A 15,676-nucleotide genomic window follows, 5' to 3' on the forward strand; every position below is an offset into this window, starting at 1 on the left:
ATTCCCTGGGCCACTTCCCCACAGCAGACCCCACTTCCTCAATATCTACTTCACCTTTACCTCAGGGCCTCCTTCCTTGCACCTGAAATGGGTTGTACTGCTCAATTCCTCTAACAGTGCGGCTTCCTCCTACAGCTCCTGACACCTGCCTCAACTGACTAACTGGGAAGCTTTTAATTAGTTTCAGCCAGCCCCTAATTGGCTTCAGGTGTCCCAATCAACCTAGCTATCTTCCCTGCCTTCTGGAAAGATCTTAATTGGCCCCAGGTGTCTTAATTAACCTGGAGCAGCTCCCATTTACTTATCCTGGTACCAGTGATATGTTTAGCCTGGGGCTAATATATCTATCTCCCACTACTTTTCTATAGCCATCTGGCCTTGTCCCATCACAGGACATAGAGGAGAATGGTAATTGGAATAAAATACAACATGGTAGATCATGCCAGACCAACCTGATCTCCTTCTTTAAGAAGATAAACTGACTTTTTTAGACAAAGGAAATGCAGTAGATCTAATCAACTTGGATTGCAGTAAGGCATTTGATACAGTTCCACATGGGAAAATATTAGTTAAATTGGAGAAGATGGGGATTAATATGCGAACTGAAAGGTGGATAAAGAACTGGTTAAAGGGACAACTACAATGGGTCATACTGAAAGGTGAACTGCCAGGTTGGAGGGAGGTTACTAGTGGAGTACCTGAGGGATTGGTCTTGGCACCAATCGTATTTAACATTTTTATTGCTGACCTTGGCACAAAAAGTGGGAGTGTGCTAATAAAATTTGTGGATAATGCAAAGTTGGGAGGTATTGACAATATGGAGGAGGACTGGAATATCATACAAGAAGATCTGGATAGTCTTGTAAACTGGAGTAATAGAAATGGGATGAAATTTAATAGTGCAGAGTGCAAGGTCATGCATTTAGGGACTAACAACAAGAATTTTTGGTATAAGCTGGGGACTTATCAGTTGTGAGTGACAGAGGAGTAGAAAGATCTGAGTGTGTTGGTTGATCATAGGATAACTATGAGCTGTCAATGTGATGTGGCCATGAAAAAGGATAATACAGTCCCAGGATACATCAGGGAAGGTATTTCCAGTAGAGACAAGGAAACGTTGACATCATTATACAGGGCACTGGTGAGATCTCATCTGGAATACTGTGTGCAATTCTGGTCTCCCATGTTTAAGAAAGATTAATTCAAACTGGAACTGGTGCAGAGATGGGCTAGTAGGATGATCTGAGGAATGGAAAACCTGTGTTTTAAGAGGAGACTCAAAGAGCTTGGGTTGTTTAGTCTAACCAAAAGAATGCTGAGGGGAGATGTGATTGCTCTCTATAAACACATCAGAGGGATAAATACCAGGGAGGGATATGAGTTATTTAAGTGTCAGTGTGGACACAAGAACAAATGGCTATAAAATGGCCATCAACAAGTTTAGGCTCGAAATTAGATGAAGGTTTCTAACCACCAGAGGAGTGAAGTTCTGGAACAGCCTTCCAAGGGGAGCAGTGGGGACAAAAAACCTCACTGGTTTCAAGACTGCTTGATAAATGTATGGAGGGGATGGCATGATGGGACTGCCTATGATGGCATTTTCCCCCAGGTCACCACTGGGGTTTTTCCACTTTCCTCTGCAGCATGGGGCATGGATCACTTGTAGGTTTAAATTAGTGTAAATGGTGAATTCTCTGTAACTTGAAGTCTTTAAACCATGATTTGAGGACTTCAGTAACTCAACCAGAGGTTAGGGCTCTATTTCAGGAGTGGGTGAGGTTCTGTGGCCTGCAATGTGCAGGAGATCAAACTAGATGCTCACGATGGTCCCTTCTGACCTTAAAGTCTATGAGGATAAGGGCCCAAATGCCCAGAGAACATCTAGACTGACCAAGATAATGTGCTGTTTTGCAAGTTCTGGAGGCAGCACCCTGGAACACTATTAAACTGTGGAAAATGAATCTGCTATTTAGTTACAAGTAAATTGGTGCAAAGAGCAATGATTCCTTAGCCTTTCAAACTTATTGCCAGTTCTGACACTATTAGAATCAGTTCTATTAATTCAGCCTATTTAAATATACTCTTTTCCACATTTCATACCATCCCTTGGCTTTCCTGTAAGCAAATACCAAAATCTCTTCCTCTTCATGTGTTTATAAGCAATTGTAGCTACCTCCCTGTTTGACACTGACTGCAGCTGCCATATGGCCGAGCCACTTAAATGCTCCAGAAAGACAGTCCAAATGGCAAGAACTATTGTTGCATGCTTTGTTACCCAAATTAAATTATGTGATTTTGCATTCCCGGCCATTGAGGATAGGAGGAAAATAATGGAATCCAACAAAATGAACTTGCAGGCAAAACTCAGCTAGCTCACCAATGACAGAATTTATTCTCCCTTTTTCACTCCAGCAAAAAAATGTCAAGAGTGCTATGACCCTCTATATTTACCCATTGAAAATAAAGGTAAAAATGTTAATACTTTCTGAATAAAAATAATAGAGCTAGCCACAAAAGTAAGGCTGTACTTTTTCCTCTAATCTATGTGTGCAGGCCTAAAATATTCCTACTTTTTTATGTTACAAAGTATTGTCTTTGAAATGGCAGAAAGAAGAAGTAGGAATCTTGCCTTGTTCCTTTACCAAATATATAACCTTTCAACAAACAACCATGTACAATTATATTTGCCTTGTGCTAATTATACACGTGTTTAAACCATTTGGGATATTTGTTTCCAAATCCATTTTTTTCCAACCAAAGTATTCCTCCACTTCTCCCAGTTAAAGGCCCTCTCGTCTAGAGTTTTAAAAAAAACAAAAATAAAAGTGGATTTGTTTGATCAGGTAAGGTGGATAAGACCAAGGCCTTGATGTTTATCCATAGTGTACACTTTTAAAAAACCAACACCAACTTCGTCTTCAGGTTGTTGCTAGATTCCTACTCGGAGGTCTGACTGCCATAATTTTGGCAACAATCTAACAATACAATTTTTCTACTAACCAATCCAACTTTAAGAAAATTGGTTCTATTATGAATGTTTCAAGTTGGCGAAAACACTCAACTCAGAAACAGAGGTTCAGATTTACAGTTCAACCCTCAAAGACAAATGCTTCCTAGACCCATAATGTTCCAAATCCCTCTAGCTTTGGAATGATCTATATAAAAAATGAACAAGAAAGTTTCAACTTGATAATTTTAAATATTTATAACTACTATCATGATTTTTCTTCCCCTTGAATTGTTTGAAGATATCACTGACACTTAAAAAACTTGAATGAAGAATCTGGTCCTGATTCTCCACTTTGCTACACTCATTCTTCATCTAGGTAATTCCATGGACATCTTTGCATTTAATTTTATTTTAGAAAGCATGAGCATTAAAATTAATCAGTTACCAGCAGACAAGAACTGAGTAAAGAACTGCAGGTTGTATAAAGTCAATTATTGCAATATAATGCCCAATCATTTTCCTTATGAAAAGAACCCTCAGCATGGATCTTGCCCTTTGCACATAGGAGGAGTTCAGTTGCCTCTCTGATCATCTCCACCCAACCCTATGGAGTATCAACTCTGAAGTCAATAAATACAACCCATTGCCACAATATGTGCACTGTTTCTTTAAATTTGTAGCAAGAAATTTAGACTTATTAGAAATAAGTATTAGGAAATGAAGTGGTGTTTCTCTAGGAAAAAACATAAAATACACATTAGACATGAGGAATATAATTTTTCCTAAATTCTAACTTGTAGCAAAGGGCTATACTTACTGTATGTGATTGTTATCCTAATGTCTTGGTTATTATTAGTTTTAAACTTTAGTACAAATTACTGGGTATGTTTTAAATCTGAAACCAAAATACTTCTAATGATCATGCACCTAATCTGAAGGGAGGGCACACTGCTATAATGTTACAATCCAACTTTTAAAAAATCAAAATAAAAATGTTCTTTCACTAAAGTTTGTGTGCAATTTCTGAATTCTGAGTACATTCATTCACCTGTGGAGGATAAGCTGAAAGCAGAGGGAAGTGGTTCTTTCTTAAAATTATGGAAAAGTAATTTAAATGTAACCCAAATAAATATCCAGTGTCATTTTCTGTAGCCCAGGTGAAAGGTTTGATGTCTGCAGGTATCCCAAACAAAGTACAAGTAACCTACAATCCTGGTAGTAAAGATCTAAGGCCTGAACTCACTCCTACTGCAGTAAATTGCAGTTGTGCCATTCAGTTTAATGAGAGCAAGAGCACATCCCTACTTTGGTAGTCTGACAGTCTCTGAAAAATCCCTGGTGTATGCCCTGAAAAGAGCATAATAAGCAGAAGGGAGTCAACGTAAGGAGCACACAGTTACAGAATCACAAGCTGGCAGAAGCATTCACCCCTCTGTGTCAGTGAAAGGAGTAGTCACATTTCACAGGGGAAAACTTCCTTGCTGGGTTTTATTCAAACATCAGCATTACTGCATTCCATAGAGAAACATCTGACAGATAAGTGACAGAGTAGACACATAGCTACTGTAACTCTTGAAGACACTTACCTCTATTTCAATGTAAAAACTACAGTTTTTAAAAAAAGTCATAGAATCTTGTAAACCGATGATGAGAAAGACCTAGCAACCCATCTAGTGTACCTTCCTGCCCAATGCAGAATTGCTGCTTACAGAATACATTAATAAGAGCGTTATCCACTTTACTGTTGAGTGAACTTGTAATATAAGCCTAAATTTTTGCAAATGCACACTGCCTTTTCCATATCTCAAGTTTTGGGAGGTATGTCATCCTCTAGTGGCTGCAGCTTGCAGAGGATCTTAATCCTAAAACTACTGTATGTGGGAGAGAGGGGCTGGGCTTTAATTGCAGAAGATCCCAAATTCTATCTTAATTGCAGACTGTTTATCGACAGTGTGGGGACTAGTAGATGACTGTCAAGTCTATGCAGACACGGAATAGTTACAAACTCCAGTCATCCCACACTTTCCTTGGGAGAAGGCTCTATAGTTTATCTAGTTTACAGTGTTTAAAATGAATAAAGGAAAATAATGCAATATGAAAAGAGCATAATTTCTATTTAAAAAAAACCCTGTTGCTTTACTGGGAAAGTTCTCTAACTCCTCTTAAAGGATTGTAAATATTTCCCAGGTTTAAATTCTATATTGGTGAACATTTGTCTTTAGGGAAATACATGTAGTGTGTGTAGGAGAGGGGAAGCACATTGCCATTTTTGCTGACTTCCTTCTATGTATGACTCAAATTTGGAGGTGGGGAGAACTGTCTTTAAGAAGTTTCTTTAAGAGAGGTCTTTAGAAAGAGTTTGGGAGTTGGGTGAGAGTCTGCATTGAAAATGGATGTGGAACCAACACCGGGGGTACAGGGAGGGGGTTATTTAGGAGTGTTTTTGTCCCTTTGTAGGAGCTGATGTGGTCCAAGCAGTAAACCAACAGAGATGTTTTGTACACTGCTTTCACCTTTAATCATTTCTCAGAAGGATAGGGGTGGTAGCAGGTAAGGAAAGAAAAAAAGAAAGACAATTCTTTGCCTCCATTTTCACATGCCCTAAATCTCAATACATGGATTTGTTTCAAATAACGGACAGCCTGATTAAGTTGAGTCATCTTTGGTTTGTGGCTGATACAAGTTCTGCCCATTCTGAGGAAATTCCGTGTCATTTTGCAAATAATATCAAGGGATATTTCAATGAGTGGTGTTATCCTAGTGGTCCCTATCTCCTCTCTGAGACCTGTTACAGCTGGGTAACTGACGCACTGAGAGGCTAAGTGACTTGCCCAAGGTCACACAGGAAGTCCGTGGTGGAACAGAGAATTAAACCTGGTTTGCCAGGCCTGTGCCCCAATCACTGGATCATGTTTCCTTCTCATAGACAATGTTAGTTAATTTTTTAAAATTCTGAGTTACAACCATACAGTGAAAAGAAAAGGAGTACTTGTGGCACCTTAGAGACTAACAAATTTATTTGAGCATAAGCTTTCATGACCTACAGCTCACTTCATCAGATGTATTCTTTTTGCGAATACAGACTAACACGGCTGCTACTCTGAAACCAATCATACAGTGGTTCCTTAATAGAAGATGGCACTCTTCCCTCCCTAAAGGAGGCACTGACAATCTTCTGCAACCATGGATCCAGTTCTCAACCACTGATCTTTACTAGTTAGGAGTAACATGAGTCCAAAGGCAGGATGTGGCAGAAAGTATTTCCAATACTTCTAGAATCTCAATGAGCTACACTGACCTATCCTCAAAAAGAACAGACTATCCCCCTTAAGATATTCCTTCTGATCCACAGAATGAGAAAAACCCAATTTCTTTATGAAAGCCCTTACATATCCATAAAATGTGATCAAATGTTTCTTCTACTTTGCAGAGCGCACATAGTCTATCTTTGTGTGCTTTTACTCTAAAAAGATTTTTGTTTAAACCACAACAGCCAGTTAGTACTATGAACAAAAGCACTCATTACTCCTATACAGGACCTAAAGTATGTCATAATCCTCAATTCTAGGGCACAATTCAAAAAATCTTTATCTTTACTCATTAATCCATCTTACTTTTGTGATTTCTCTTTTGAACTTTTCTGTACCAGGCATTTGAATTCCTGTTTACTCAAGGGTATCTTCTCTGTCAATCCTTCCATTTCTTACAGCATTTCTACCTGCTTTGTCTGCCATTTCATTCTGTCTTATCCCATTATGCGCTGAGATCCAAGCGACTGCTACTTGTATCCCCACCTGTACTAACTCTATTATTAGAAATATAACTTCATTGATTAAATCACTTCGACATACTGAGAGCCCTTTTTTATTGACATAAGGCCTGAGACTGAATCCGGAAAAATGACCGCTGCTGCTGCTGGGCACATCCCAGATCCAATTTAATGTTAGCATTGTTGCTATTAGTTCGGCTGTCATAACCGCTACATAGTCAGACATTCTGTTAGATGTGCTAATTCTCAATTTTGATGCACAATATGCTGGCCCTACTCTTCCTGTTTTCTTCTTTTTTGGATCCATCTGTATATATTTGACAAAACCAGCTCCACTATTCATCTACATACTGGTATACTTCATTTTTAATACCTACTGTCTCTTTTTTACTCTTAAGTTTACAAAACAAATCTAATTCCATGTTTGGACATGCCACTTTCCATCCACAACTAATTTTCCCATGACTGAAAGTTTTTACTTCATTCAGCTTTTCCTTGTCTTTCAACTCCAGCATCCACACTTTAACTCGAATGGCATTTGTTTGCCATTTCATCATTGCAGTTCACATTAACTTTGACCTAGAAAGTTAGGTCCAGTAGTTTCATTCATAGTGTAACTGGCATTTCACGAGAAGCTATTTGTAGTGTGCATATAGGTGTTGTAATAAATAAATTGCATCACACACAATTCCAAATGCCTGGGCTTGTATTAAATCTAATTTTTTAAAGTTCTGATTTTGATGCTGACCCAAAAGCTTGGCAGCCATAGTCAGTAACTGGTCTGATTAAGGCTCTGTACGCCATCAGCAGTGTTTTCTTATCTGCACCCCACTTAGTCCCAGCAAGACTTTTAAACTGGTTAATTCTTCCTGTACATTTATCTTTAACATAATTTATGTGATCTTTCCAAAGTAATTTAGTATCAAATATTACCTCTAAGAATTTGATCCTTTTAACTATATCTAGTTGTGCTCCATTCCTTAGTGACTTTCTTTTCAATACAGATCAATCCTTTGGTTTTACAAATAGAGAACTTGAAACCCCATGGATTTCCTTAGTCAGAGGTCTCTCGTAATGCTTTGTTGATTCTCTTTTCTGCCACCTCAATATTCCTGCTCCTAACCCACGGAGCACAATCTTTTGTGAATAGTGACACCTACCCCAGTACTTTTTTGTTTTAGGAAATCATTTATCTTAATATTAAATAAGGCTGGGCTGATAACACTTCCCTGTGGTATACCATTTTAAATATTATATATATTCGACATAACTTTCCCAACTCTGACCTACATGGTCCTTTTGCTCAAAAAGTCTCTAATCCACTCATACATTCTTTCCCTTATCCATAGTGAACTTATTTCATACACTAAGTCTTCCCTCTGTAGCATGTCATATGCCTTTTCAATATCTAGACAGACTGCTATCATGAAACCCTAGTACCTCATACTTAATTTGTATTTCAGTTTCTAAATTAGCACTGTGATCACTCTCCTAAAACCACTCTGGACCTTATCTATAACGCCATTATTTTCCAAATAGGCAACCACTCTTTCATTCACCATTCTCTCCATAATTTTATCCAGACAGGACATGCGGCAATTGGTCAATAGACATCCACTTTGTGGATAGTTTGCCTGGTTTTCATATTGGAATTACCATTGCATGTTTCCACCCTATTAGTATCAATCCTTTTCTCCATATGGTGTTAAATAATTCCAAGAGAACCCTCAAGTTGCTTTCAGAGAGCTATTTAAACATTGTTACATATATTATCTTTGCCTGGGGATGTATTTTTGCTGGTATCAACAGCTTTCTCCAGTTCTCACATACAAAACCATTCATTTGGCATAGCACCTTTATGTTTTCCCCAAATACATAATAGATCATGATTCTCTTTAATGAATTGTCTTTTAAGGTGGTGGAAAACTTTATTTTGGTTTTCATCATTACTCACTCATTGGAAAGTTTCTGCCAAAACTTCTGGTTTCTCATTATCAGAACATCTAACTACGTTGGCAGCCCCAATAAGACCTGGAATGTGGCTTTCCCTATGAATTCCATTCATTCTTCCAGTTTGAGTGTATATTTCTAATGTCTTGGTATCTTTGCTTATTCGCCCACAGAACTTCCTCCAACGCTCTTTCTTTGCTTTTTTAAAAAAAATTCTTTGTGCTATTGCCTTACTTCTTTTATAGTTCATTAGATCTTCACTATTCACTGTATTTTTTACTTTTGTATAGGTATTGTTCCTTTCTTTAACTGCCATTTTGCACTCCTCATTCCATCATGGAGTGAGTTTTAGTTTTGGGGTACTTCAGTATGCTAGATATGGCTACAGTGGCTGTTGCTATTAATCCACTTGTTACATTATCATTGAAATTCTCTATGTCATTACTCACACAATGATTATTCACAAATTTAGTACATTTACTTGTAAATAGCTCCTAGTTAGCTTTCTTAAAATTCCAGGTTGGTAATTTTCATTTACTTTCAACCTTACGTTGCCCTTGAAAAGTAATAAGAATATGGAAATGATCACTCCCCATTCTTTCTTTCATATATATTTCCCACTTGCATCCACTTGCAATATCTGCTGTTATAATTCCCAGGTCTAAGCAGGAAAAGTTATCATCTACTATGTTAAATCTAGTTGGGATGCCATTGTTTAAAACCACTAGTTTATGTCAATCAGTGAACTTTTCTAAGCATGCATCATTTTTATCAGTTGTCTTACTTCCCCACACTTTATTATATTTCGGCCACTACATATAATAGAATGTCTTTTAGCATTTTTCACTATTTCTTCAATAGGGCTGAACTTTCTAATTTCCCAATGGATTATAGCTATCATAATTCCTTAAAAAAATTACTCTTCTGCATTGGGAATCTCACTAGCATTATATTCTAGGCTTACTTCTTCATTCTCTACTGCTATGAAGTTTAATCTTTCCCTTATGAAAGTACAAACACCTCTTCCTCATTTTCAGTCTTGCCTAAAAAGGCAATATACCCTGGAATTTTAAATAGAAGCTTTTCAACCAAGCATGTTTCCCTGACACAAATGACATCTAGTTTAGCTTTAATTTCCAGGATATTTTATTTGAACTCTTGACCACGTTTTATCAGACTGTGTGCATTCTAACAAAACAATGAGATCCCCATACTAGTCATATTTCACCATTAACTTCATTCAAAATTGCATGAATACAGTCCATTGAGATGTTACTAATATACAAGTATTTTTCTGCTGCCCTTATTATATTTTTTTCTGATTTTTTCTCTGTTTGTGATCTACAATTTGCCACTTTTATCATAAATGCAATAAACCTTTCTTTTTTCATTGTTAGTATATCATCACCTATTCCTTCCGCAGTATTTATCATATTCTTTATAGAATGAACCTGTGTCTGCAGTTCTCCTTTTCCTGTGCTCATTGTCTCTTCCTTCTCCACCTGATGCTTTGACAGTCTCCTTACAGCTTCCACATAAGATGTTATTAACAATTTTTGTCTTTTGTATCCCTTTAGCTTGCCTTGCAGCAATGCACACTCTGTATGCCAGACTGTGATCACCACCACAGTTACTACATTTGAGCTCTGTCTCTATGCAATTTTCATCGGAATGCTCTCCCCCACATTTACCATATCTTATTTTCCCTTAACAGACACCTATGACATACCTATACCGTTGGCACATACAACACCTTAAAGGAGGGGAGATATGTGGCATGATTCTGAATATCTGAAACCCTACTGTTACTTTCTCTGGTAGAGCCTTTTCCTTAAATGTAATAAGTACAGCTGCTGATGGCTTGCTTCCTCCTCCTTGTTTACTAATTAATCACTTACTTACTAACACTTTATCTTCTCCTATGCTTTTGGTTATCTCATCACGGGACAGCTCTAATGGCATTCCATATATTTCCCCCTTTATTTCAGTCAAATACCTTGGTAGTTGGCAACTTATTTTATCTTTCCCAAGCATTTTAGTTTTTTGCAGTTTATCAGCTTGCTCATTGTTTTTACAGTCAACTAAAAGATCACCATCTCTCATCAGCCTCCTTGCTCTTACAGTATCCCCTGTGCTTTTTTAAATTCAGTCAGCTACTTTCACAGGGTTTTTAACATCACCTAATCTTATTTCTTTGGTTAGGGATTTTACAATTATAACATTTTGGTTTATTTCCTTCCGCAACTTAGCTTTTTTGCCGATATCATCATCACCATCTGATTCTGCTTCCAACCTCCACCCCCCAGCCTTTGTATCCATTCTCCTTTTCTAATAGACTCTTCTTCAGTTTCCAGAGTGACTTCAATTGGGGTCAGAGAATCCTCCATCTCCCTGCAGCTCAGCTAGCCCCCCAGCCCTTACCACCAACTGTGCTGGTTTGAGCCCTTCCAAGCTCCTCCCTTCAAGTCTAACATCTCTGTCATGTGTGTGGGGTGGGGCGACCTGAGCCCAGATTAGCTCATAACCCTATATTGCCCAGAGTGGGTTTGCCTATTTGCTTCTTGGTGAAGTGCAAGGTGCTGGTTTGGATCACCTCTCTCCCTGTGCCATACTGCTAATGTTTATGGTCAGCAGTGACACTTGAGCTGGAACTTCCTTGGTATAAAACAGATAATGTGCAAGCAGTGCATTTTCAATAAGGGATGTTCATTTTTGAAATTTACTTTCCCACCTTAGTACGAAGGGTAAAATTTGCAGAAGCACCTAAATGACCTAGGAGCCTAAATTCCATTTTCAAAAGTGACTTGGGTACTTGTGGCCAGATTTTCAAAGGTATTTAGGCACTTGAAGATGCAGGTAGGTGCCTAGTGGGATTTTCAGAAGTACCTAAGCTGTTCACAGAGTAACAACCTGAAGCGAATACTCACCAACAACCACATACCACACAACAGAACCACTAACCCAGGAACCTATCCTTGCAACAAAGCCCGTTGCCAACTGTGCCCACATATCTATTCAGGGGACACCATCACAGGGCCTAACAACATCAGCCACACTATCAGAGGCTCGTTCACCTGTACATCCACCAATGTGATATATGCCATCATGTGCCAGCAATGCCCCTCTGCCATGTACATTGGTCAAACTGGACAGTCTCTATGTAAAAGAATAAATGGACACAAATCAGATGTTAAGAATTATAACATTCATAAACCAGTCGGAGAACACTTCAATCTCTCTGGTCACGCAATCACAGACATGAGGGTCGCTATCTTAAAGCAAAAAAACTTCAAATCCAGACTCCAGTGAGAAACTGCTGAATTGGAATTCATTTGCAAATTGGATACTATTAATTTGGGCTTGAATAGAGACTGGGAGTGGCTAAGTCATTATGCAAGGTAGCCTATCTCCCCTTGTTTTTTTCCTACAAACCCCCCCCCCCAAACGTTCTGGTTAAACTTGGATTATTGCTGTGCACATTGTAAGATGAGCTATTGCCAGCAGGAGAGTGAGTTTGTGTGTGCGGTTTTTGGAGGGGTGTGTGTGTGGGGGGGGGGTGAGAAAACCTGGATTAGTGCTGGAAATGACCCACCTTGATTATCATGCGCATTATAAAGAGAGGTTTCAAAGAGGGATGGGCTTTTACCAGCAGGAGAGTGAGTTTGTATGTGTGTGTGTGGGGGGGGGGAAGGGTGAGAAAACCTGGATTTGTGCTGGAAATGGCCCTACTTGATAATCACTTTAGATAAGCTGTTACCAGCAGGAGAGTGGGGTGGGAGGAAGTTTTGTTTCATGGTCTCTGTGTGTATATAATGTCTTCTGCAGTTTCCACGATATGCTATGCATCCGATGAAGTGAGCTGTAGCTCACGAAAGCTCATGCTCAAATAAACTGGTTAGTCTCTAAGGTGCCACAAGTACTCCTTTTCTTTTTTCTTTTTTCTAAGCTGTTTAGGTGCCTAACTCTCACTTTAAGACTAAGGCACCTAATCTTTTAGGCACCTTTAAAAATCACACTAAAAGCCTATTTGCATCTTTAGGGGTCTAAATATCTTTGAACGCTTCGCCCTTGGGAGCTTAAGTCTCATTGAAAGTCAATGGAACTTAGTCACGTTTGAAAGTTGGACTTAGGCTCTAAAGTCACTTAGCCACATTTGAAAATCTGATCCCAAACAGCTCAAAAGGGCACACTGCAAGGGTTTTCTCTTTACACAGGATTTTGGGAGGGAGGGCCATGAGATTGGTTGATAAGTGTGCGTGAGGTCTGGTGTTCGGCTTGTCATCGCTATTTTTTCATTTTCTGGTTTTGATTTTCAGGTGAGCAAAACTCCTGGATTCATCTTTTATGGCACTGTGCTTTTAACTATGTTAAAGACACCTAGCACTTGAGATAGGTGCTTTGCTTTTACTCGTTATAAACTGAAGTAGACAGATAGAATGAACAGTCACACCTCTACTTGTTCCTATACTTGAAAAGCAATGGTCCCGCTGCTTTCCGACTGAATTAAGTGGGAAGCCATGACATTCTGTCATGTTGATGACCCTGGATTATTGAACTCTGATTAGTATGGTGTGAGCAATGTTTTGTGGGATGTATAAGTACTGATTATAAGGACTGTCAATTAATTGCAGTTAACTCACGCGATTTAACTCAAATCAAATTAACCCAATTAAAAAAATTAGTCGTGATTAATTGCAGTTTTGTTTGCACTATTAAACAATAATAGAATACCAACTGAAATTTATTATAAGTATTTTTGGATGTTTTTCTACATTTTCAAATATACTGATTTCAATTACAACACAGAATACCAAGTGTACAGTGCTCAATTTATATCATTATTTTTTATTACAAATATTTGCACTGTAAAAAAGATGGGTCTTCATGCTTTGACCACTAGTCCACAGGACATGCTTCAGTGCGGATGACAGGTTCTGCCTGATAACAACCCAAAGCAGCATGGACTGACACACGTTCATTTTCATCATCTGAGTCAGATTCCACCAACAGAAAGTTGGTTTTCTTTTTTGGTGGTTCAGGTTTTATAGTTTCTGTATCAGAGTGTAGTTCTTTTAAGACATCGGTCAGCATGTTCCACACCTCATCCCTCTCAGATTTTGGAAGGCACTTCAGATTCTTAAACCTTCATTCAAGTGCTATAACTATCTTCAGAAATCTCATATTGGTACCTTCTTTGCATTTTGTCAAATTGGCAGTGAAAGTGTTCTTAAATTCAACAACATGTGCTGGGTTGTCATCCAAGACTGCCATTACACAGAATATATGGCAGACTGCAGGTAAAACCATGGAGCAGGAGAAATACAATTCTCCCCCACAGAGTTCAGTCACAAATTTAATTAATGCATTATTTTTTAATGAGCGTCATCAGGAGGGAAGCATGTCCTCTAGAATAGTGGTTAAAGCATGAAGGGGCATATGAATGTTTAGCATATCTGAAACATAAATATCTTGCAAACTCAGCTACAAAGGTGCCATGTGAACGCCTGTTCTTATTTTCAGGTGACATGATAAATGTGAAGCGGACAATATTATCTCCCATAAATGTAAACAAACTTGTTTGTCTTAGCAATTGGCTGAACAAGAGGTTGGACTGAGTGGACTTGTAGGCTTGAAACCTTCAGATTGTTTTACTTTTGAGTGACATTATATATAAAAAATAATTCTACATTAGTAAATTGCACTTTCACACTAAAGAGACTGCACTACAGTACTTGCATGAGGTGACTTGAAAAATACTTTTTTAAAATCTTGTTTTACAGTGCAAATATTTGTAATAAAAATAATAATACAAAATGAGCACTGTACACTTTGTACTCTGTATTGTAATTTAAATCAATATATTTGAAAATGTAGAAAACATCCAAAATATTGAAATAAATGGTATTCTATTATTCTTTAACAGTGCGATTAAAACTGTGTGATTTTTTTAAACTCATGATTAATCACAATTATTTTTTTAATTGTTTTACAGCCCTACTGATTATTACTAAATAGAAGTATTATTACTTCACTTTTCACCCAAGTAATGAAGGAACGGTTTTTCCATAAATAATATTTGGTTTGTTAAAATTAAATTACTTGCTGTGCAAATATTTAATCAGTTGGAATTTTAACTACCACTACTCTAGGCACTATCAAAGAGTTACTTGGAAACATATTTTCATTAGCATGTTTTAATATAAAAATAAAATTAATGGATAAACAACTACCCAGCTGTTCTATTTATTGATTTGCTGAAAGATGTCTGAAAATTAAATTTTACTGCAAAACTGCTAGCTGCAAGTGTCAAAATGGAAAAAAAAAATACATGGAATTGACACACGTTAAAATACTGAGTAACAAATGATCAGTACATAATAATGCTGTCACATGCATTCAGAAGCAATGTTTACTAAAATATATAAATTCTGATGAAGGAAATAGAGCTAAGCAAAAGGCCAAATCTTCAAGACTCTCAGTGTCTCATGCGTGGCACTGAACACCCTCCATCCCTATTTACTTGAACAAAGTCAATGTGTAAAAAAAAAAAAAAAAAAAAAAAAGGGATGCTCAGCAACTCAAGGGTCAGCCCCAATGAAGACATTAATGGAATAAACAAAAAATAATTACCTACATAGATCTTATTTCACCAACCCACACAGATAATTTTTGGTGAGATTATTATATTCATTAATTATGACCATGACAGAAAACATTGCAGTGAACATGTTTAGAAGAGTTTCTGGACATGTCATAAGACAGTGTGGCAGAAGGAAACAAAGTATCCATCACATAGAGAGGATGATCTCCTGTGCCAATGGCTATGTAATAATGTCTGCTCCATAGTTGTGTGTTAATTTTCCTAAAGTCCAGGAGACTGTCAACCTCTATTTTGGTAATTTCTGTCTGAACTATACATTCCAAAATGCTGGCATATTCCTGAGTTGACATTTAAAATAAATTTACTGATAAACATCTAACATAAATTGATATATGCACGTTTTTAT

The 15,676-nt window shown here is 37.7% G+C and overlaps 1 protein-coding gene across 3 annotated transcripts in view; it reads right to left on the bottom strand.

Moving 5' to 3' along the window:
• The window catches only part of MAGI2 (membrane associated guanylate kinase, WW and PDZ domain containing 2), a 1,132,945-nt gene that overhangs the window by 322,152 nt on the left and 795,117 nt on the right, over window positions 1-15,676 (bottom strand). The gene's annotated exons all lie outside the window — the stretch shown is intronic.

This window comes from Natator depressus, chromosome 1 (assembly GCF_965152275.1).
Source record: "Natator depressus isolate rNatDep1 chromosome 1, rNatDep2.hap1, whole genome shotgun sequence".
NCBI classification, from domain to species: domain Eukaryota; kingdom Metazoa; phylum Chordata; order Testudines; family Cheloniidae; genus Natator; species Natator depressus.